Genomic DNA, 22,141 nt, shown 5'->3' on the forward strand with positions numbered 1-22,141 from the left:
TGATATGAGGCCCCCAACACATATACAGCACAGAATTGCCAGGTCTGGACTCAGACAGAGAAGGTAGAACTAATCCTCAAGAGAACTGGAACGCCAGGGAGTGGGAAGATCTGGTGGAGTGGCGATGGTGTGGGGACATACTCTTGGAGATGGGGAGAGGTGGTGTGGGGTATGGAACAGTTGGAGGGTGGACCAGGAGGGGGATAAAGTCTGGAGTGTAAAAAAAGATTAAAGAATAAGTTAAAAAATAGAAAGGAGTCTCTGGTCTCTCAATAAATTTAATGCATGTAATTAACTGATTTTCCATCTTAATAACTGAAAGATTTATATATATATATATATATATATATATATATATATATATATATATATATATAATCAACACCAGGATATAATTCTTACAAATATTTCTAATTTTAACTAAAGCATTGCAACTCTATTAAGCAGCAAGCACATAAATCACAAACAGATATTCAAAAAATATGTTCTTAGCATGCAACATCTCTTTATTAAAATATCGGAATATTTAATAAAATATGCTTAAATAATTTTTAAAGAGCACATATCTGATTAATTTTATGTTACATCAGAAGTTAAGGACTTGTTTGTAATTTTACAGTCTTTATGCAGAATTACAGGGACCTCATAATCTAGAATGTTTTGCATTGCCATTTGAATTAATTTGTTCTTTAATGTCTCTTTATATTTTTTGGGAAGAATTGTGTTTCTGTCTTTACAAGATTTCTGTACAGTTATTGTTATATCATAATCCTGAATATTAAGATACATTTCACTCTTGTGCTTATAGAAAATATAAGTTACATCTATTTTAGTATTGTTCTTTTAGCATGTAATGTGTGCTTCTGATTCTGAATCTCACCGTGCTGCTCACTGGGTTCAAACTCATCACAGAAGCCATAGTTCCTCCCAGCATCATGCGAAACTCACAACAGACACAGAACACCACTGCTGCTGATGGTATTGTAAAACTACCTGGTCTCTGAGTTTCATTTTTGAACTTTGATTGTCTGTGTATAAAAATCAAGTAGAAATTTAGATTTTCTCATGTAGTATTGGTTTGCTGAGTTAGGATTAGACTTGATCATATTCATAATTCCTTGTTTTCTATACATAAGATTATGTTTTTACAAACATTACAAAGTCATTTTCTTTGCATTAAGCATCACATACTTAAGATGCAGAAGACCTAGTATTAATATTCTTTTATAATTTTACCTTGGATGCCATCATTTCCTTTCTCCAGCTTCTCTCAGATCCACCCCAAGTGCAAACAATCTTCAGATGCTCTAGATTAAGTGGGAGCACTAAAGCTGACTCACTTCCACATTCTCTATCCCTTTCTTCACTACCAAAATAGAGTAGAAGTAAATAAATGAAAATCAAAATAGCAATCCAAGAACATTAAGATAAAAAGATTAAAACAAAATGAACAGTACCCAAAACAAAATCTTCTGAAATAAAAAATGAAACAAAAGTCAAGTTTGCTTTATGTTTTACAACTATTCTTGTTGCTGGGGCCTGATCTGGATCATCTTTGATATAATCAGTGACACTCTGTTTGAATAGATTGATTTTTTTCTTTGCTATCAACAGACATTATTTGCAAATTACTCTTTGGTTAGGGGTTGCACTTTGTCTCCTTTCCCTTCTCATAGCTGGAATTTTTGATGAATTGAACCTATTCAGCTTTGTTTGTGCTGCCACATTCTCTGGGCATTCCTGTGTCTCAGTCGTTTTGTATGGATAGCACTGTTTCCTTGCAGTAATTCAACCCCTGACACTTATATTTCTGCTTTATCTTTAACATAGATCCAAGAGTCTTGAGGAGAGAAGTTTAATGAAGACCCATTTAACATCTACAGATTCAAAGTCGCTCACTTCCTCTACACAGGGCACTTGAGGATGTCTAAGTTAATTCTTGTGAAAGAGGAGACAGCCTTGTTGAGAACTGAGCACTGAACTGATTTATGGGTAGAACAGTATGTTGTAGGAATCATTTTATTTCATTTTTCCCATAGGAAAATAACAGTAGTAGGTTTTTTTTTCTTTTCTATAACCCAATCCTATCTAAACTCAGATTCATGGGCACTTGGATGTATAAGGTATGAATTTCAGCTCATAAGCTTAGCCCTAAAATCTAAAACAAACAAAACAAAAACAAATAAACACAACCCCCACAAATTACTAGGTGGTGTGTCCAATCCAAATTTATGAATCTAAAATATTAAGCATTAAGCTAACACAGGAAGGGTTGCAGGAAGACAGTAAAACTATTGTGCCAGTGTACCCTGAATGAAGTTCACTAATTTACAATGCACTTTTTGTGGCTGATGATATTCAGGAATTTTTTCATCTTCAGTTACATGCAGTGTGATATGTAAGAATATCTTCAGCATTAGAACATTATTCTCTGGCTGCTGTTTGAAGAGAATAAATCATAACCTTTCAAATGATCTGTGAAATTCATGTGGAGTCTGTAGTAATACTTTGACTAATGAGTACATAAAATTTAAACTCTTCTTGTCCCTGGAGTTATTACTCAGTGGCAAAATAATTATAGCATTGGAAATTCTCTTCAAACATAAAGTCTCATATATATATATATATATATACACACACATGTGTATAGACATGGAAATAATGTAATATATTATATGTTTATATGTTTATAAATATAATGTATACATATATATGTTATGTATATATGTTTTGTATATATTATATGTTAAATTATGTGTGTTGTATATTATATATATTGCTTCATACACACACATTATATATACATACATATATATGTATATATGTATATTTCTATGATTTTTTGAAAATTTGAGACATAATTATTTTAACTGACAATATTTCCATGATTCATCCATTATCTCGAATTTTACTCCTGTCTGCCTACTTCATTTGCAATGCCATTTTGTCTTTCTAGTGATTAATATTATTTACATAATCAAATATATACATAACTATTTACTGCTCTGTGTATGAGGGTTTGATCATATGCAAAGTTTTTTAGGCTGCATGTTTGATATTGAACAACCTATCAGGGAGCATATCCCCAAAGAAGGTTAAATTTATCTCTGTTCACATCCTTAATTGCCTGTAACTTTTCAGCTAAAATGGGGTTTATGTCTATGATATTTTCTCCTTCAGAATTGGCATGCAATCTTGTAGTGATGTGAGGATAATCTTTAGTTATGCATGTTGTTAAATTTTATTGTGTAACATCGTTATCCTATATAGAAGACACTTTGTAGTAGTAGACATCTCATCCTATGAATAATTTAATTTTTACTGTCTTCCTGCAACCCTTCCTGTGTTAGCTTAATGCTTAATATTTTAGATTCATAAATTTGGATTGGACACACCACTGTCCGTTGTTCTTTGCATTTTGAATAGTTGTGCAGTCCTATAATTGTCTCTGTCTGGTGCAGAATGAAGCTAATTTCCTGACGGTTACAGCTATACATTTCTATAGTTTAAAGTATATATATTACTGTTATAAGAAACTGGCAGAGCGAAGTTCTCATCCAGATTCCATTATCTCTGCTGCCACAGGTTTTGGCTTATGTTATATTATTGAACATGGATCTCTTCTTGATGATGAAATAAGTCTCAATAAATCATCTGAGACATCATAAACACTTCATCTGTGTTTCTGTAATGCCAACCCATCATGGTATATGGAAGGGGATTCCTGGTGGAAATGGAGACAAGAAGGGGGATAGAGAAAAATGATCAGGTTTTAGGGGAGGCATGAATGAAGGCCCGATGGCCCTCAGAAAGAATGAAAGTAGGCACCCTTGGGAGGTTGGAGGTGGGGGACTCTCTTGAATGTACCAGAGACCTGAGAGGTGAGAGACTCTCATATCTCAAAGCAAGTGTTAGACGAAATTTCATATGGGGGACAGAGGGAACTTGTAGAGTTCACCACCAGTAGAATTACTGGACATCAAGTGGAGGGATAGGTTTTTCATCCAATAGTAAAAAACTCTGATCCAGAATTCTTCCTATTTAAAAAGCACTGCAAGGACAAAAATGGGGAATGTGGAGGGAAAGGAGATCCAGTGACAGGCTCATATTTGGATCGATCTTAAGGGGAGACCCCAAAGCCTCACTATTATTGATGCTATGGTTTGCTTACAAACAGGAAACAAACATGACTGTCCTCCAGAAGTCCCCCAAAGCAGCTGAAAGTATCAGATGACACTATTTCCACCCAAGCAATGGACAGAAGATAGTGACCCCAATGGTTGAAATTTCAAAAGCTGGATGAAGCTTATGAAGAAGGCAACCCTATAGGAAGACCAGCAGTCTCAACTAACCTGGCCACCTGAGATCTCTCAGACACTGTACCACCAACCAGGCTGCATATACCAGCTGATATGAGGCTCCCAACACATATACAACAAGAATTCCTGGTCTGCACTAAGTATGAGTAGATTCACCTAACCCACAAGAGACTTGAACCCCAGGGAATAGGGACTGTAGGGCTGGGTTTAGGGTGTGAGGGAAACCTCCAGGAGGAGGTATCAGAAGAGAAACACTCAAAGGACAGAATGAGAGGGGGATAAAGCCTGAACTGTAAAAAACATAAAGAATAATTAAAAAGAAGTGATGATACTATAGAAAGTTAATAAAATTATGAAATTTGTCCTAACATTTTGTAGTACTGTTAAGTCCAGTGTTTACATGAACATTCCAGTGTAATAAAAAGTTGAATAAATAAAACCCTGAATGATATGAGACTCTCTCTGATGGAGCAGTTCCAATCAGTAAAGATGCACTTTCTCAAAGAGCCAGAGATAGTGGATATCTGAAAAAAAAAAAAAAAAAAAAAAAAAAAAAACCTAGTGATGGATATTTCAGTTATGAGATCTCTTACTTTACAGCAGGTTTTGAATTTTAGTTCTAGGTTTGAGATCTTTTTCATAATTGGTCCCTAATCTACTGTTTAATTGTATGTACTTATTCTAGTAAGCATAGACAACCAGAGATAATATCAATTTTTTCTACAGAATTATTGAAAGGTAGGCTTCTGAGTAGTCCCAGGCCCTGTAAAGAAGAAGTATATAAGCTATTTCTCAGAGTAGGAGGAATGCTCATAAAAATTGTAGGCGACAGAACCAAGTGAAAGCTAGCTGTAGCAAGAACTTTCTAGGATCTCCATATTCCTCATGGAGCACCTGTTCCTATTTGCTTTGCAGAAAATATGTTCCTCCAGCTGAAGTCACTGCTCCTGCTTTAAGAAACACTGTCCCTGTCACAGTTTTGCATCATTCATCATTTTCAAGGATGGGATACACTTCAAGAACCAGTATCTGACAAAACAAGGGTTGTACTATTTTCCTGTTTCCATAACTATCTCAGAGTTTCAATTTTTCAAATCCTGTTCCTAGAGTCAAGTTTAAATTATCATTGCACTTTGACAAATAATAATTCTTACATTTTGTGTTCTCTGTCTTCCAATTCCTATCTAGTAAATCATGTGATATATAAGCCATTTGGAAAACCATATTATGGTGTTTGACTGATATTATATATTCTCATCAAAAGAAATTTACACATCAGACTTCCTTATCACTTTTCAATATTGAATTTACACTGATTGACCAATTTCACTTCATCAATATTCACTCTCCACAAGTACTTCTCTGTGATTTGTCATGCACAATTAGCAATTATATTACTTTGAGTTGCTCCTAAATATTAAAAAAAACTTGTTTCCAAATGCACATATCACATAATTTCTGGTAGCCTACTGTGTGTTAGGTTATTTTGATTCTTTTAAATTTCCTGTGGTATGGAGAATCAAAGTGTAAGAATTTAAGGTCTTACCTGTAGCCTATTTAAGATAGGGGAGATACAATACAACAAATTACAATCAGCAATGCAAGTATTTGCATCACTTAGAAACAGCAGGAACCTATCTTTAGGACTCTGGGAATGTTGAATTGATAACACAGTCTGATTCAGTTGAGGGTCTGATGGTATAGAGATAGATATAGAGCTGAAAGTGAGAGAATGGAGAGAGCGAGGAGAGAGAATTAGGGGGTAGATGATGATATGCCATATAATTGTGTACAGCATTTATCAAAGGATTCTATTTCATACTAGCTTTGGAAGAAGGAAATGTTAAGTGTCATAAAAACCTGGACAAATATCTAACTGATGTGCCTGTTAACATATGAAGGTGCAAAGAATCTCTCAGTACTGAAGATATCTTTTACTAGTTCTCCTCATTCTCTCTACCCATTGGCTATTCTTTTGTCTCCTCTCACTTTCTGACATTTTGATTTAGAAAGCACACCATGAGAACATTTAAAAATACTGACTCTCAGTAATAGTACTAAGTTCCATGCTGATGAAATTTCCCTGCTTTAATGATGCTCGTGTAAAATCATAGTTGGTCATTGTGCTATAACTGAAAAGTAGATTACGCAGCATAGACCTCCAAACCAGGATGTACTACGTGAATGAGGGTAGTACATGTAAATAAACTGATTTGCCATTCCAAATAACAGAGGGATTTACTTAGATGATAAATAGCCAAAATATTGATTGGAATCTATTCTTATGTTTCTAACACTCTATCTCAAGAAATACAGACCTAGTTTAAAAAAAAAAATACTGGTACCTTAAGGAAAGATTTGAAAAACATGTTCTTAGCATAATGTACTGTTATCTAAAAATAAGAATGTTCAAAAATTAAAACAAATATTTGAACATGAACATTTTATTAATAGGTCCTATGTCATTATCTTTGTTTTATAACAAGGGCTAAGTGTTTATTTGGAACTTCACTATATTTTTACATAAAATATAACAGTATTTCATAATTTAATGTCTTTTCCTATAGCTATTGACATGTCCTTTCAGGTATCCATTTTGGTAGTATCTTGAACAACTTGCACTGATTCATTTACATAATTTCTAGCAGTTACTGTTTAGTTTAATTCTAGAAAATATTTATGCATATTACTTTTGTATTTGTAGTTTAAAGTGTTCATAGGTTACATATTTTCCCAATCTTGTTCTCTTAATATGTGTCCATGTACTTCCGATGCAGAGTCTTGCTGTCCTGTTCGCTGAGTACTCCAACTTATCCCTGAAACCATGCCTCCTCTCAGCTTCATGAGAAACTCACAGTACAGAGGCAGAGCACCACATTCAGCTGATGGTATTGTAAGACAACTCTCTTTTCAACTTTCACTATTGAGTTTTGAATGCTTGTGCATAGATTTCAGTAGAAAATGTATGAAACACCTCTGATGATAAGTGATCCTCAGATCTATGGGTATAGAATTATGTCATTGGGACTCATTTTACTTTTTCCATTTAGCAGAATAAGAAAATTATTGTTTTTCATAGGTCTCAGATTAGTGGAAAATTACAATGTGAGGTATGGATTAAGGTTCATGGAGATGATCATAAACATAGCATAAAGTAGTTGATTACTATGATAATATTTATGCCTGTATGGCAAATGTATTATCTTGATAACTCCTTTTTCAGGGATCATCATTGGTGATATCGAGGATTTCTTTTTTTCCTTTAGTAGCACATAAGTAAACGTTCAGCCTCATTAAATGTAGTCAGTAGCAGTGAATCTTCTAATTGATCACCAGGTGGATTTCTCCTCATTGATGACATAAATAAGTGATATCTTCAGCACTTGGACATTCCCTAGAGGTAGCAAATATTTAACCATACCTTTGGTAATTGTGTTTGTTGATTCAAAGGGGAGACCATAAGTCTACTGTAGCTAATGACTCAACAATATAATTAATTGCTGGCACCAGCATTATCTAAGATATAATTTCATATTTTGAGATATATAGTTGTGATAGCAAAATCTATCCAAATATAATATGCTTACAATTCAATCCTTTACACACACACACACAGACACACACAGACACACACACACACACACATATATATATCACATATATGTATATGTGTATATAAATATTACTGATATATTTATATATTGTGTACACACATATATCTAAGCTTCTTTGATGTAGTTTAAAATTTTGTATATGAGAATTTACAATATTTTCCTCCCCTTTCCCCCTAGACTCTGCCAATGGCATTTGTGGTCCATTAAATATCAAATGCTTATGACTTTTTCACTATTATTTATTCTCACTTATACAGGATATATATTCACATTCCTCATCTTACCTGCTTATACCTTGTATTCTATCAGTGTTTGTGTCCCTTATTGTCCCTCTCTTTGCATCCATCTTTTCCCTGGAACTTTCAGTTAAGTGTGGGGTTTTGAGTTGTGTTACCTATACTCCTTGGCATTAAAAGTACTGGTCTTTTTTATTTATGTGTGAAGGATTTTGAGATTTTATGTGTGTAGCTTACCTATACTTTACAAAAGACATTTCTCACAATAGATAGGCTATTACTTTGGTTTTTATATTCTGATTTCCTGTTTTATGCAATATTTTCTGAGTTTTGGAATAATGTCAAATTTTAGGGATCCATTGCTTAGGGTTAGTCAAACCACTTTCTTTGGTTCTTTACATTTTGAGTGGTTGGGGAATTCAGTAATGGTCTCTGTAATAGAAAATAAAGGTTTTTGCTGAGGGAGATAGCTAATTATTTATGTAGGTGTTAGGATAGTTATTTGTAACATAGCTTAGAAATTAAGTGATTTCAGGAAATTATCAGAAAAATGTTGTTCCTTCAGCTTCTTGATCTCTCCTTCTTGTGTAGTAGACCATGTTTCCTGCATTAGGCATAAATTCCCGCTGAAGTCATTATATATGGCTGCATTACTCAGAAAAGATACAGTGAATAATTAATACATGGCTTTGAACACCAAGGTACTATTACCCTTCAAAGGCCTAAATTTGGCAAATTTTAACACTTCAAAGTGTGAAAAGTTAAGCAGTTTACTTTGAAGTTTGTAGTACTGTAACTTGCTGTGTTTAAATTAACATACCATGGTGGTAAGGAGTACAACGAATAACATTATGAATGACATAGGGGATCCTATCTCTAAGACTTTAGTGTTGTAAGGAATTATTGGATGGATTTTATTGAAAATGAATAATGGTGAAAATTTGAATTGAATTCTTAGATGTTATATACATCAGAATTCAATGTGTTGCTTCTATGGTAGTGTATGAGTTTGGATCAGAGGAGAACAGCACAGATACCTACCCATTTTCTAAGATTTTAGTTGAATATTCAGAAAACAAAAGTTTGAATGAGAGAAATACAGAAGACAGAATCAGAGCTAGAGCAGTAGCAAAAAAAGATGTTTATCTAGAATTAACAACAATGTTGTCCTTGGGTTTCATTTATTAAGTTTAATTTTTTAATATTATTATATGCACAATTATTTAATAGTCAGTTAACCTCTTGTGTGTGTGTGTATAATTTAAATTTAACATATATATATATATATATATATATATATATATATACAAATACATATATTCACCTGTAATTTAAATCTAGAATACACATATTAAAAGCAACAATACTGATATTAGAATGGATTATAAGGAAGACAGGTGACAGTTAAATCTTTGAATTTTACTGGACAGATTTCTTTATATGTTTAGTAAATTCCATACCTGTGATAACCAGTATCTCAATAAGCCAGTCATAATATAGATTTATATCAAAACAGTATTGGCTGAATATTTAAGCATACTTTGTCTCTTGAATTCTCAACAACTGAGATTACATGTACACTATATAATATCTACCCATCCAAATTCCTCAGTATGTATAGATGCAGGATTCATGAAGTGCTATGCTCACTAGAGTGACTGGGCTCAGGGAAGGAATTGTTTCAGCAATGCTTTCTCTGAAAGGATACACAAGTTCCAGTAGATTCTCTGAATATCCAAGTATATACAGGTGATTTATTTTATCTTAGTTTTTATTAAAGACATGATATGAAATAGTGATAGTGGTGATTAGAGAGGTAATATAGTATAGCTTTTTCCAAACACAAAATATGCATATAGAAGAAAATATTTTACAAAAGTGAATTATACCTAAATTAATTCTGCCTTCATGTAGAGAGCTGTGCACCCACACATAAAGTATTACACAGAAAATTTTAGAAAAAAAATATATGTGTCATTTCTAAAAGAGATACTTCTTAAATAATTTGTTTGTCATTATTATACTGAGATATATTCTTGGTAATTGAAAATATTTGGAGCAGTGCTCAATATCAACTCTCCTTTTTATAACCCAAGGATTTTCTTTAGATCACTATCATAGACGTGCATATATCATGTAATGATATGATTAAAGCATAATATTTGGGGAAATTAACAAAGGATGATCAGAAAAAATCAACAACATTGAGCAGTATATGACCCAGAGTTACAATCAGAAAAGCACACAGAGAGGTTCATTTTATTTAGCCAGGATCTAAGAGAAGCAATCAAATATATAATCATTCCCTGGGCAACAATGGCTATTTATGTCTATTATTAATTGGAGCGAGAACTCAGAATAAATTTCATTTTATCTTGTCTTCCATTTTCAATTTTCCCCTTGATACTACAACATATATGGAGGATATAGAGATATGTGAATCAGAATCAATAATGGAAATCACCAAGTTTATAGCAGACTTTTGATTTCTCTCCCTAGATTTAAGATCTCTATATGGATTTGTTCTTAATCTACTTTCTATTCAATTGTACAAACTTTGAAAAACAGAGGCAACATGGGCTTATAGAAGTCTGGGCAGGTTAGATTTTTACCAGTCTGGCTCCAGCTTTTGTCCAGTTTTCAGCTGGTGCCTGTGTCTATTCAAAGCCTGACTATAAATTCTTGATAGAAGGAAGACTACTCTGTAAACCTGAGGGAACACAGCCAATTGATCATTAACATAGAGAATGATTGCTGAATCCCGACTCTATTGTTCTGAGGACCCATTCCTGCTTCTTATGCAGGAAATATGATCCTTTTCCACAGATTCTGCTTTTCCTTCAAGATGTGTCATCTCTGTCTGAGTTTTTATGTAATTAATTATCTTCAAGTAAAGATTACTTCAGGTTCCACTATCTGACAGAGAAAAAGGATTGGGGTTCTATTTTTAAATTTTCTTTGACAGAAAAAATACTCACCTGGCACTCTTTGATGCTTTGAAATGTTTGAGCTTTAAAACTTAGAAATACTGCCCTGCCTTTCTCTCAAATCCCTTGTGGGTATGGGAGGATAATACTTGCAAATTTCCTTGTTATCATCCTGACAACATCAGGGGTCTCAGATATTCAATTTGTTATCTAGGATCTACAGTTTAAATTATCAACCTTCATTGGAAAATTTTAGTTCTTATCTATTTGCATTCTCTTCCATGTCTGCTAATTACATTCTAAAAGTCAGAAAATGCATGAGAATTATGCAAACTCAACTGACTCTCATTGGTGTCAGAATAGAATTGTATACCCATATTGAAACAACTTTACCTTCCAGATTTCCATTTCATCTTTTGATGGTGCATCTCCACTGGCTTACCAGTATTTTTTATCCACATTCTGTTTTTCTAATTATTTCTGTGTCACATATCATGAGTGCTTATATAGGTATAATTCTGGTATGTTAGAGTTGTTCCTTGAAATAATAAAACCTTTTTTTTTTTCAATTTCATACATAATATATTATTTAGTTGTCTTACATATCCAGCATAGTATCTTTTTTTACCCAAATTTCCCTGCTTGTTGAGCTTCTATGAAAGAATGAATTTAGATTCAGAAATTATAGTCATTTAAGAAACAGTAGAAACAGCTTTACAACCGAGTGTTGCACCTCACAGAAATATCAAAAGAGGATTTTGAATACCTCACAGAATTTTGCATTAGTCCCAAAACTCGAAGGTATGTTGCTATAGACATGTGGTTCTTAACAATCCCCCTCCCCTATCCCCTCTCCCCTGCCCCTGTTCACCAACCCATCCACTCCCTCTTCCTGTCCCTGCTATTAACCTACACTGGGGCATAGAGCCTTCATAGGACCAAGGACCTCTTTTCACATTGATGTATGACTAGGCCATCCTCTGCTACATATGTGGCTGGAGTCATGCGTCTTACCATATGTTATCTTTGGTTGGTAGTTTAGTCCCTGGGAGCTCTGAGGGTATTGGTTAGTTTGACTGTTGTTTCTCCTATGTAGCTGTAAACCACCTCAACTCCTTGGGTCCTTTCTTTAGCTCCTTCATTGGGTACCCAGTGCTCAGTCCCATAGATGGCTGTGAGCATCCACTTCTGTATTTGTCAGGCACTGGCAGAGCCTCTCTGGAGACAGCTATATCAGGATCCTGTCAGCAAGCACTTGATGGCATCCACAATAGTGTCTGGGTTTGGTGATTGTATAAGGGATGGATTCCCGGATGGGGCAGTCTCTGGATGGTCATTCTTTCAGTCTTTGCTCCACACTTTCTCTTTGTAACTCCTTCCATGGGTGTTTGGCTCCCCCTTTTAAGAAGGGTCCAAGTATCCACACTTTGTCTTCCTTCTTCTTGAGTTTCATGTGGCTTGTGAATTGAATCTTGGATATTCCGAACATCTGGGCTAATATCCACTTATCAGAGTGCATATCATGTCTTTACTTTTATGATTGTTTTACCTCACCCAGAATGATATCCTCCAGATTTACCTAAGAATTTCATAAGTTCATTGTTGTTAGTAAGTGAGTAGTACTCCATTGTGTAAATATACCACATTTTCTGTATCCATTCCTCTGCTGAGGGACACCTGGGTTCTTTTCAGCTTCAGGCTATTATAAATAAGACTGCTATAAACATCGTGGAACATGTGTCCTTATTTCATGTTGGCGTATCTTCATTGTTTTCTTTCAGTATTCTCATGGAGCTACTCTGCACACATTTCTTTTTGGATTACTGTATATTAGATGCAGATATTCCTTTTATAACTGTAGAATAATGACATGATTTATGTAGTTTATTTAGTATACAAGTTAGGTAGGAAACTGACAAGGCTCTAATTTTATATTTAGATATGTCAAAAACTTTCTTCTTGCTCTTAATTGTTATTGTCTATTGTGTGATGTGGTTGTTCCTTGCATATTATCACCATCTTCTGATTTATGATCCATGAGATTATACGACACAATGAAAATGAGGAAATGTTAGAAGAGACAGTTGGTGATGTACCTCAATCTACAAAGCATGTTCTTTGAGCCTCCTCCCCTCACCATTTCATTGGCAATAATAATCGGTGAAATTCCCTTATTGTGTTATAGCATCCATATGAGTGCATATTTCATAATAAAATATGCACATCTTGTTCTAATTGCAACTACATACTTTTATTTTGTCAGTGCTATAATCATTATCTCACATATTACTGTTTTCTTTGAAATTTTTTCTATTGTTAGGTAAATGTGTGTATAGGGCAAATTTATCTTTTTAGGTTTGCATTAGAATAAGGAAGACAAATTACATATGCTACCCAGTTATTGCCAGAGTTTATAATATCCCATATACTGGAATTATTGTCCATTTCTGAGGATAATTGAAAAAATGTGTGTTTGCGTATTTATGTTTATATATATATATATATATATATATATATATATATATATATATAGCTTGAGACTTTTTACATAACACAGAAGTAAAATGTTTAATATTCAACACAAGTCCCTGTGTTGTATCCCTGGAAGTCCTAAGAAACAAACAGATAAAAATATATATGATGGCATTCCTTTGTAATCCCATGGTTGGTGAGAAAATTTTTTGACCTCTAGATTCAGTGACAGAGTATGTCTCAAATATGAAGGTAGAGCTGGATGGAAGCACACTCCTCATGCTGACTTCTGAACCCTAAATTCTGAAACATATATGTGCAATATCATCTCACACATCAAATTCTTATTTGCAAGCACTCATTTTATGTGCAATAAAATCTATGGTAATAAATCTTTATGAGATGATGTTGAATAGTTATTTTCTCTTTATTAAATAAAACCAGCATATTGACTATTAATTCAAATGATTTTTTTCCTTTTCCAATTTTTATTTAGGTATTTTCTTCATTTACATTTCAAATGCTATCCCAAAAGTCCCCTATACCCTCCCTACCTGCTCGCCTACCCACCCACTCCCACTTCTTAGCTATGGTGTTCCCCTGTACTGGGGCATATAAAGTTTGCAAGACCAAGGGCCTCTTTTCCCAATTATTGCCAATTAGGCCATCTTTTGCTACATATGCAGCTAGAGACACGAGCTCTGGTGGTACTGGTTAGTTCATATTGTTGTTCCACCTATAGGGTTGCAGGCCCCTTCAGCTCCTTGGGTACTTTCTCTAGCTCCTCCTTTGGGGGCCCTGTGTTCAATCCAAAAGCTGACTGTGAGCATGCACTTCTGTGTTTGCCAGGCACTAGCATATCCTTAAAAGAGACAGCTATATCAGGGTCCCTTCAGCAAAATCTTGTTGGTATATGCAATAGGGTCTGTGTTTGGTGGCTGATTATGGGATGGTCCTCAGGTGCGGCAGTCTCTGAATGGTCCATCTTTTCATCTAGGCTTCAAACTTTATCTCTGTAACTCCTTCCATGGTGTTTTGTTCCCAGTTTTAAGAAGGTGCAAAGTGTCCACTTTTTAATCTTCGTTCTTCTTGAGTTTCATGTGTTTAGCAAATTGTATCTTGGGTATTCTAAGTTTCTGGGCTAATATCTGCTTATCAGTGAGTACATATCATGTGAGTTCTTTTGTGATTGGGTTACCTCACTCAGGATGATGCCCTCCAGATCCATCCATTTGCCTAGGAATTTCATAAATTCATTGTTTTTAATAGCTGAGTAGTACTCCAATGTGTAAATGTACCACATTTTCTGTATATATTCCTCTGTTGAGGGAAATCTGGGTTCTTTCCAGATTCTGGCTATTATAAATAAGGCTATTATTCATGCTGTCACATGAATTTTTGATCTTAGCCATTCTGAGGTACAATCTCAGGGTTGCTTTGATTTGCATTTTCCTGATGATTAAGGATGTTGAACATTTTTTCATGTGCTTCTCAGCCATTCAGTATTCCTCAGTTGAGAATTCTTTGTTTAGTTCTATGCCCCATTTTTAAATGGGGTTATTTGATTCTCTGGAGTCCACCTTCTTGAGTTCTTTAAATATATTGGATATTTGTCCCCTATCTGATTTAGGATTGGTAAAGAGCCTTTCCCAGTCTGTTGGTGGCCTTTTTGTCTTATTGACCATGTCTTATGCCTTACAGAAGCTTTGCAATTTTATGAGGTCCCATTTGTCAATTTTCGATATTACAGAACAAGCCATTGCTGTTATATTCAGCAAATGATATATTTTGATAAATGTTTAGTATAATAAAATATTTCATGTTAACAGATTTCTGATATGTCTACACATCTATGGATGCCTACTTCATTCTCTCTTCAAAACATATCAAGTTGATGACATGATTCTACTGCTTGGGCCCAGTTTTTTGTCTCATAAGAATTCTACAAGGAAAGAAATTGTAAGCCCTTAAATATCTGCAGTTTGTGTCTGTGCGCTGTTCACTTCCCATGTGTTTTATAATATCCTCCTTTTGCATGAATCTTTCATTCTAGTGATGAGGAACAAAAATTATCTTTCTGCTTAGCTGAGACCTTTTTTCCTCTTCATCTTTTTAGATATGACTGACATGAATTTATTTTTAAAATTTGTAAGACTGCTTTCTCTTTAAGTGTTTATAGAATCCATATGAGAGTGAAGGTGTTAATAGTTTGTGGACTCTGATAAGGAAAGCTCATATTATTTGGTGGACATTATTTTTAAAGATGGAGATTCAGAATCTTTTCATTCCATTCATCTCACATCTGACTCAGGGGCAAAGGACAAAATGACTGTAAATCTTCATGAATTCATTCATGTTTAACATAATTGTATGATCTTATTTGGCAACAATTCACTTAATAGCAACACTTTTTATTTCAATGTTTATGCTAAAACACAAAATGACATGCACTACATATTCATCTATAAAGCCTATGATTATCACGATAAAATATATCATGGACTAAGTTTTCTCAACTAAATACAGCTTTGACATATTGTGACAGCATGATTCTGAGTTATGCAATCATGTCAGATTGTCCTATGGGCATTCCCTTAGGTTTCTTTCTTTATTGATAGTTAAGTTGGAATTGTCTATACCATTTTGAGCAATCAATCCCCTATGAAAGTGATACTTGATTGTCTTTAAAAGCTAGTTGTCTAGCAATTGTTAGAATGCCAGCAAGTAGAATTATTCCCCATAGCCCATGTTTCATTTGATGCCTACAAATCCTTGTGGTGAGTTTCTGCCATAACTTCCCTTAATGAAGAGCCCAAACTATAAGTTGAAATAAACTCTTAAAAAATAGAGGACAGAAATCAGTAATAATTACAAATACAGAAGGCACACAGACCAGGTATTAAATCCCGGATCCCTACACATAACTCTGTGATAAAGTAGAAGCTAAGACATATCAAATGCTGAATCCTCCCTTGGGGATTGTTTCTTAGAGGCTGTATGTTCCTCAGATGTTTAAGAAAGAATCAATTTGCAAACATTACAGTGAGAATACACCAACCTGTCAATTCACTAGTCTTAATGGAATATTGCATCCATTATAAACATGTACCAAACACCTTTATTAAGACCTCTCTGTTGAGTTTATTCACAACTCCTAGACTAACTTGTGTTGTTCGTATGATTCTATCCAGTTGATGATGTTACACAAATAGTTGATTGATGTTAAATGATTAACCTAAGTATTCAACATAGGACACAATCACTCAAGTTTCCAGGGTTTGAAATGTTTTTAAGGTATGTTTTCAGGAAAAAAAAAAAAAAGTTCTGAAGATTTTAAGAACATTTGCTTCATTCTCAACAGTTATATAAAACACTGAAATGTGCATATCTTTTTTCAAATATCTTTTCCTTTAATACCTTTTTGTCCTGTCTCTACCTCTCTGTTTCTCTGTATCTAAATGCATCTCTCTGTCTCTGTATCTCTCTCCTTTGCGCTCTTCCTCAGTTTCTATATTAAGTGATCTAGCTGTAGATTTTAGAAGATGATGTTATGGAGACAGATACCTGTTTCTAGCATGTGAATGCAATAAACAGATAAAATTATCAGTCCTGGTAATATATGCATTTACTCAAGTCGTATAAAAGATTATGAAAATTAGTACTAAAGCAGGTTTTAATTATTGAGTTTTTATTTGTATATTAATATACAAAATATTATAATATAAATTTATATATTTATATTGTATACATTTAAATATTTACTTTATCTATTACATGAATCTCTAAAGTACAGTAGTACTTTTGCATTTTACATTATTTTTCAGATAATTATATTATTTTGCCCTTCCCTTTTCTCCAACCAAATGCTCCTATATACTAATTATTCACTGTCCAATTCCTTTCTCCTTTATCCCAATTCATTACATTCAATTCATGCCTACTTTTTTAACTGTTGTTACATGCATTTATGTACAATGTTACACACACACACATATACACATACATACATACATATATATGTGTATGTGTTTTCAATCTGTAGAAGATGTTTTAGTCATTGTATTTATCTCAGCTTTGTTGTAGCATTAAAGTATTGGTCAACAATATCAGTATCAATAATATACAAGTAAAATTATTTCTTTTTGTGCAGTTGTTTTAGTATAAAGGTTATATGCACTATTTAAAAAACAGAAAAGTACATAGAAAAACAATTAATAGAATGTTAAAATCACTTTTAATACAATATTTAAAGCAATTTCCTTTTGCATTCACTGATTATATTAGTCCTATTAACTCAGTATTGGCTCATGTTTTTCTATAAAGTGGTCAGGGACATGAGGTGGAGTGAACAGAGACAAATTTTACTGGGGTCAGAAAATCATGTTAGCATAGGAGTGGCTATGTCATAGTCCCCAGCATGGGTTCAAGGACATTAATATTGAAATATTATGTCATTTATATATAGTGTTGTTTATCTACCCTTCATGAAAGTCTTTTTTAGGGTCTTGACTTAAAGAAACTGACATGTATTATTGCTAAATGTCCAATATACTGGCCTAGGCACAGAGGTCTAGACAATTGTTCATGGTAGAAATCTAGTGCAATAAAATTTGCAAGGGTGGTCTGATCTAAGACTCCTAGCAATGGAGTATAAGAAGCATCCATTTGTGTAACCAGGCAAGGATACACCAATCCAGGTGCATAAATTTTCAACTTAAAATTTGTCCTGCCTACAAAATGTTCTTGGTTAATGTTAGCATAAAACTAGTGGGCATGGCCAATTAATAAGTGGTCCAATTGGAGACCCAGGTGATAAGGGTACCCCATCCCTAACACTGCCTAGATGACTAGAAAGTAGAGGCTGGATAGCTTAGAGACCTAAGATTGAACGAAACATGACTATTTTAAATATCAATGGTTTGTGTTAGAGGGTTCATACTTCAGTAATTAGTCCATCACCTATGATTTACCAATAAGCCCAAGAACCTCATTTGTTCTTCAGAACAAATTTTAATGAAATTATATTTTTGTCATCGGTACATTATGTAAAGTTTTAGGTAATATTTACATATATAATCAAAGGAAGAGATTTTAGGATAACTTAATATAGTTAGTAGGTAATGACAAAATGAAGGATGAGTTTGTTAGAAGGCCAGATGCTGTACTTTAGACAGGGAATGAGACATGTAAGTGAAACAACAATAATAAGGAGTGTACAAAAATAACACATTCATTTGTATGGATTATGTTTTGGGGCATAGTGCAACAGGAGTATGTACACTATGAGTTATGTACAAAAGCTGTGCATATGTTTATATAACATGTATGACATATATGCATATGAGTATTACATATATATGCATATATATGATTTATAAATTTTAAGTTAAGAGAGATTTGCATATAACAAGTAAGAAGGGGAGGTAGGATACTAAGTTGGTCTCTTGATCTGCTTGCTTTTCTATATGGGCACAGACACTGTAAACATCCTAGGTGGAAAGATCTTTCTCAAGCTGACAGAACTGAAAGATCTTAGATATATATGACTTCGAGAAAATTCTGTATTTCAAAAGTCATTTGCATTAATTTCAAGGAAATACTTACTTTCCCCAGTCAGAGCTGACAGGAAGTGGTAGCACTTCTGAAAAGTTTTGCATTTTGTGTTCATTGTACTCCCTTTCTGGTACCCAGATGAACAAGCTGTAGTACTTTTATGGAGACAAATGCTACTTAGAACTCCACATACTTACTTGGCAGAAAGACATGGCAGTAATGTGACCCCAGAGGGGCAGGAGTGTCTCTAGTGTAAATCTCAGAATAACAGTCACTCAGTCATTTGTGTGGTATGTGGTGATAGTTTTTATTGTTAGGTGGATTTATGTCATTTTGCTAGGATTCACATATTTGGGAAATTTTTTCTCTGAGTAGCTACAGATGCAATCTCTCTCTCTCTCTCTCTCTCTCTCTCTCTCTCTCTCTCTCTCTCTCTCTCTCCCTCTCATATATATATATACATATACATATACATATACATATACATATACATATACATATACATATACATATACATATACATATACATATACATATACATATACATATACATATACATATACATATACATATACATATATGAGATCTGTTTTGAGTAAGCTGACAACCCTTTGGAAGACTGTGGAAATTGTGTCAGAATGGATATGACATCTTTGATATTGACTTCTGATATAGTGGGTGAATTGCATAAACTAGAAGAAATAGAGATGTTGGCTCAATTTATTTTTATTTTTTAATATCTAGGTTTGAAAAATAGGAGGCCCTGCTTAGACCAATAATAAAGATCCCAACTTTGGTATCCTAAATCCTCAAATCTACACATATGTCATTGAGTAACTCAGTGATCTAGAGAAAAACAAAAGATTCCTTTTATATCCAAGTTGACAGAGACAGAAGGGAAATCATTGAGTATTCATGTAGACTTTAATCTTAATTAGGGTCAGATACCATAGGCAATTATAATGACAATTATGATAAATTACACTTAAACACTGGGATATCTGGATATACTTAAAAGTTTTAACTCAGAAAACAGTCTCTTATAGATTTTTTTTTATTGGGCTGTAGGATATTGGGGAAGAATGGGCCAGTCTGAAGGTTTTTGGAAGCAGAGAATCTGAGCTATATATCCATACTACATTCCAATTTTGACAAATGCTACACAAAGTGAGGGGACTTCCTTCGTGATGAATTGTTCATGAGATACATTAGAGATACTTGTATATTGCTAGAAAAGTTCCTCAAGATAGAGAACAATAAAGTGTGACAGAGATATCACAGGGTAGTGAACAGTAGATTGTGACATGCATGACTGAGAGAACCAGCTATTCGTAGAGCGATGTTTGATAAACTATGGAACTTATGCTGGAACTATGGAACTTATAATTTGAAGCAGATATTTAATAAGAACTAGATTTAACCAAGATGTCTACTGTGGCATGGAGATTTATTGTTTTTTGAGGGACTTTTCATGAATTAGTATGTTTTTAAAGGAGGAAATATCTTTGTAGAAGTAATTAATTAAAACTAGCATGTAATTTGTGTTTGTAAAGTATGAATGCAAACTGGAGAAAATAAGAGAAAGGCAAGGAAAATATGAGATATGTGGTATAACACCAGACCAATGTAGCAAGATCTACACAGTACCAAAGTTCTAGAAAGAAAGAAAGAAAGAAAGAAAGAAAGAAAGAAAGAAAGAAAGAAAGAAAGAAAGAAAGAAAGAAAGAAAGAAAGAAAGAAAGAAAGGAAGGAAGGAAGAAAGGAAGGGGAGGGAGGGAGGGAGAGAGAGAGAGAGAGAGAGAGAGAGAGAGAGAGAGAGAGAGAGAGAGAGAGGCAGGAAGCAAGGAAGAAAGAAAGAAAGAAAGAAAGAAAGAAAGAAAGGAAGAAAGAAAGAAAGAAAGAAAGAAAGAGAATGAAAAAAGAAAGAAAGGAAAGAAGGAAGGAGGAAAGAAAGGGAAAGGAAAGGAAAGGAAAGGAAAGGAAAGGAAAGGAAAGGAAAGGAAAGGAAAGGAAAGGAAAGGAAAGGAAAGGAAAGGAAAAGAAAGGAAAGGAAAAGAAAGGAAAGGAAAAGAAAGGAAAGGAAAAGAAAGGAAAGGAAAGGAGAAAACAGAAGAAGGGAATAGTGAAGCCATAATTTATGCTAATACTATTTGGGGCGTCTTTAAAGGCTGATGATAGTTTCTTAGAAGGAATCTATCATAAAACAATATAGAGAAAGTTATGTCTATCTATATCAAATGCTATTTCTCTGAAATATGATGCCATATTTCAACATGAACTGCCTATTGATTTCCACCTTCATCATACAACAATGAGACCAAGAGTTCATAGATTACATAGTAGTTCCTATGTAGAATACAGGTGGTATCTAATAGGTAGAAAATTAGTAGAAGTTCTGAGGAAAATTTGGGTAGAGGGATCCATTGAATGAAATGTAAGAATTTACAAGGTGACTATGGGCACAACAATTACAATGATTTTCTCAAACTTGGGAAGCCAAACTGTGATGATATACTCCATAATGGAAGGACAGGTATGGACTGAGTACAGATATAGATGGGGTAGGAATCAGGCTTAAGCAATTGGTTATATACTGTCTGTAGCCAAGAAATAGAGACACAGAAATGCCGGCACACATCTCGATTTGACTCTGCCTTTCAGAAAATAACATTTTGAATTTTTCAAAATTCAACATATATATACATATATATAGATAGATAGATATAGATAGATATAGATATATAGATAGAGATAGAGATAGAGAGAGATAGAGATGTAGATAGAATAGATAGATAGAATAGATAGATATAGATAGATAGATATAGATAAATAGATGTAGATATAGATAGATATAGATATAGTATATTGTATATCATGACCAGATCCAATCCAAGTCTTAACTCAAAATAATATTTTCATGTTGGGATGGCATCTTTTGTCTCATATATGCAAGGCTACCACTCTTACATTAAGCTATATGTGCAACCCTAATCTGTGATCGAAACACCCTCCTAATTACT

General features: G+C 33.9%; 1 long non-coding RNA gene across 3 annotated transcripts in view; it reads left to right on the plus strand.

Moving 5' to 3' along the window:
• The first annotated feature begins 2,949 nt into the window (after positions 1-2,949).
• LOC115031483 (uncharacterized) overlaps positions 2,950-22,141 on the plus strand; it is a 186,088-nt gene continuing 166,896 nt past the window's right edge. For 2 of the 3 annotated variants that reach the window (XR_003837100.2, XR_003837101.2), the window contains exons 1-3: positions 2,952-4,448; positions 5,235-5,362; positions 7,097-7,212. This is a non-coding gene — a long non-coding RNA (uncharacterized LOC115031483). Of the gene's footprint in view, positions 4,449-5,234; positions 5,363-7,096; positions 7,213-22,141 lie in introns of all 3 variants that reach the window. The other variant, XR_015047739.1, reaches the window with a different exon arrangement.

This window comes from Mus caroli, unplaced genomic scaffold (genome assembly GCF_978045245.1).
Source record: "Mus caroli unplaced genomic scaffold, Mus_caroli_1 scaffold_8, whole genome shotgun sequence".
In the NCBI taxonomy this organism is placed as follows: Eukaryota; Metazoa; Chordata; class Mammalia; order Rodentia; family Muridae; genus Mus; species Mus caroli.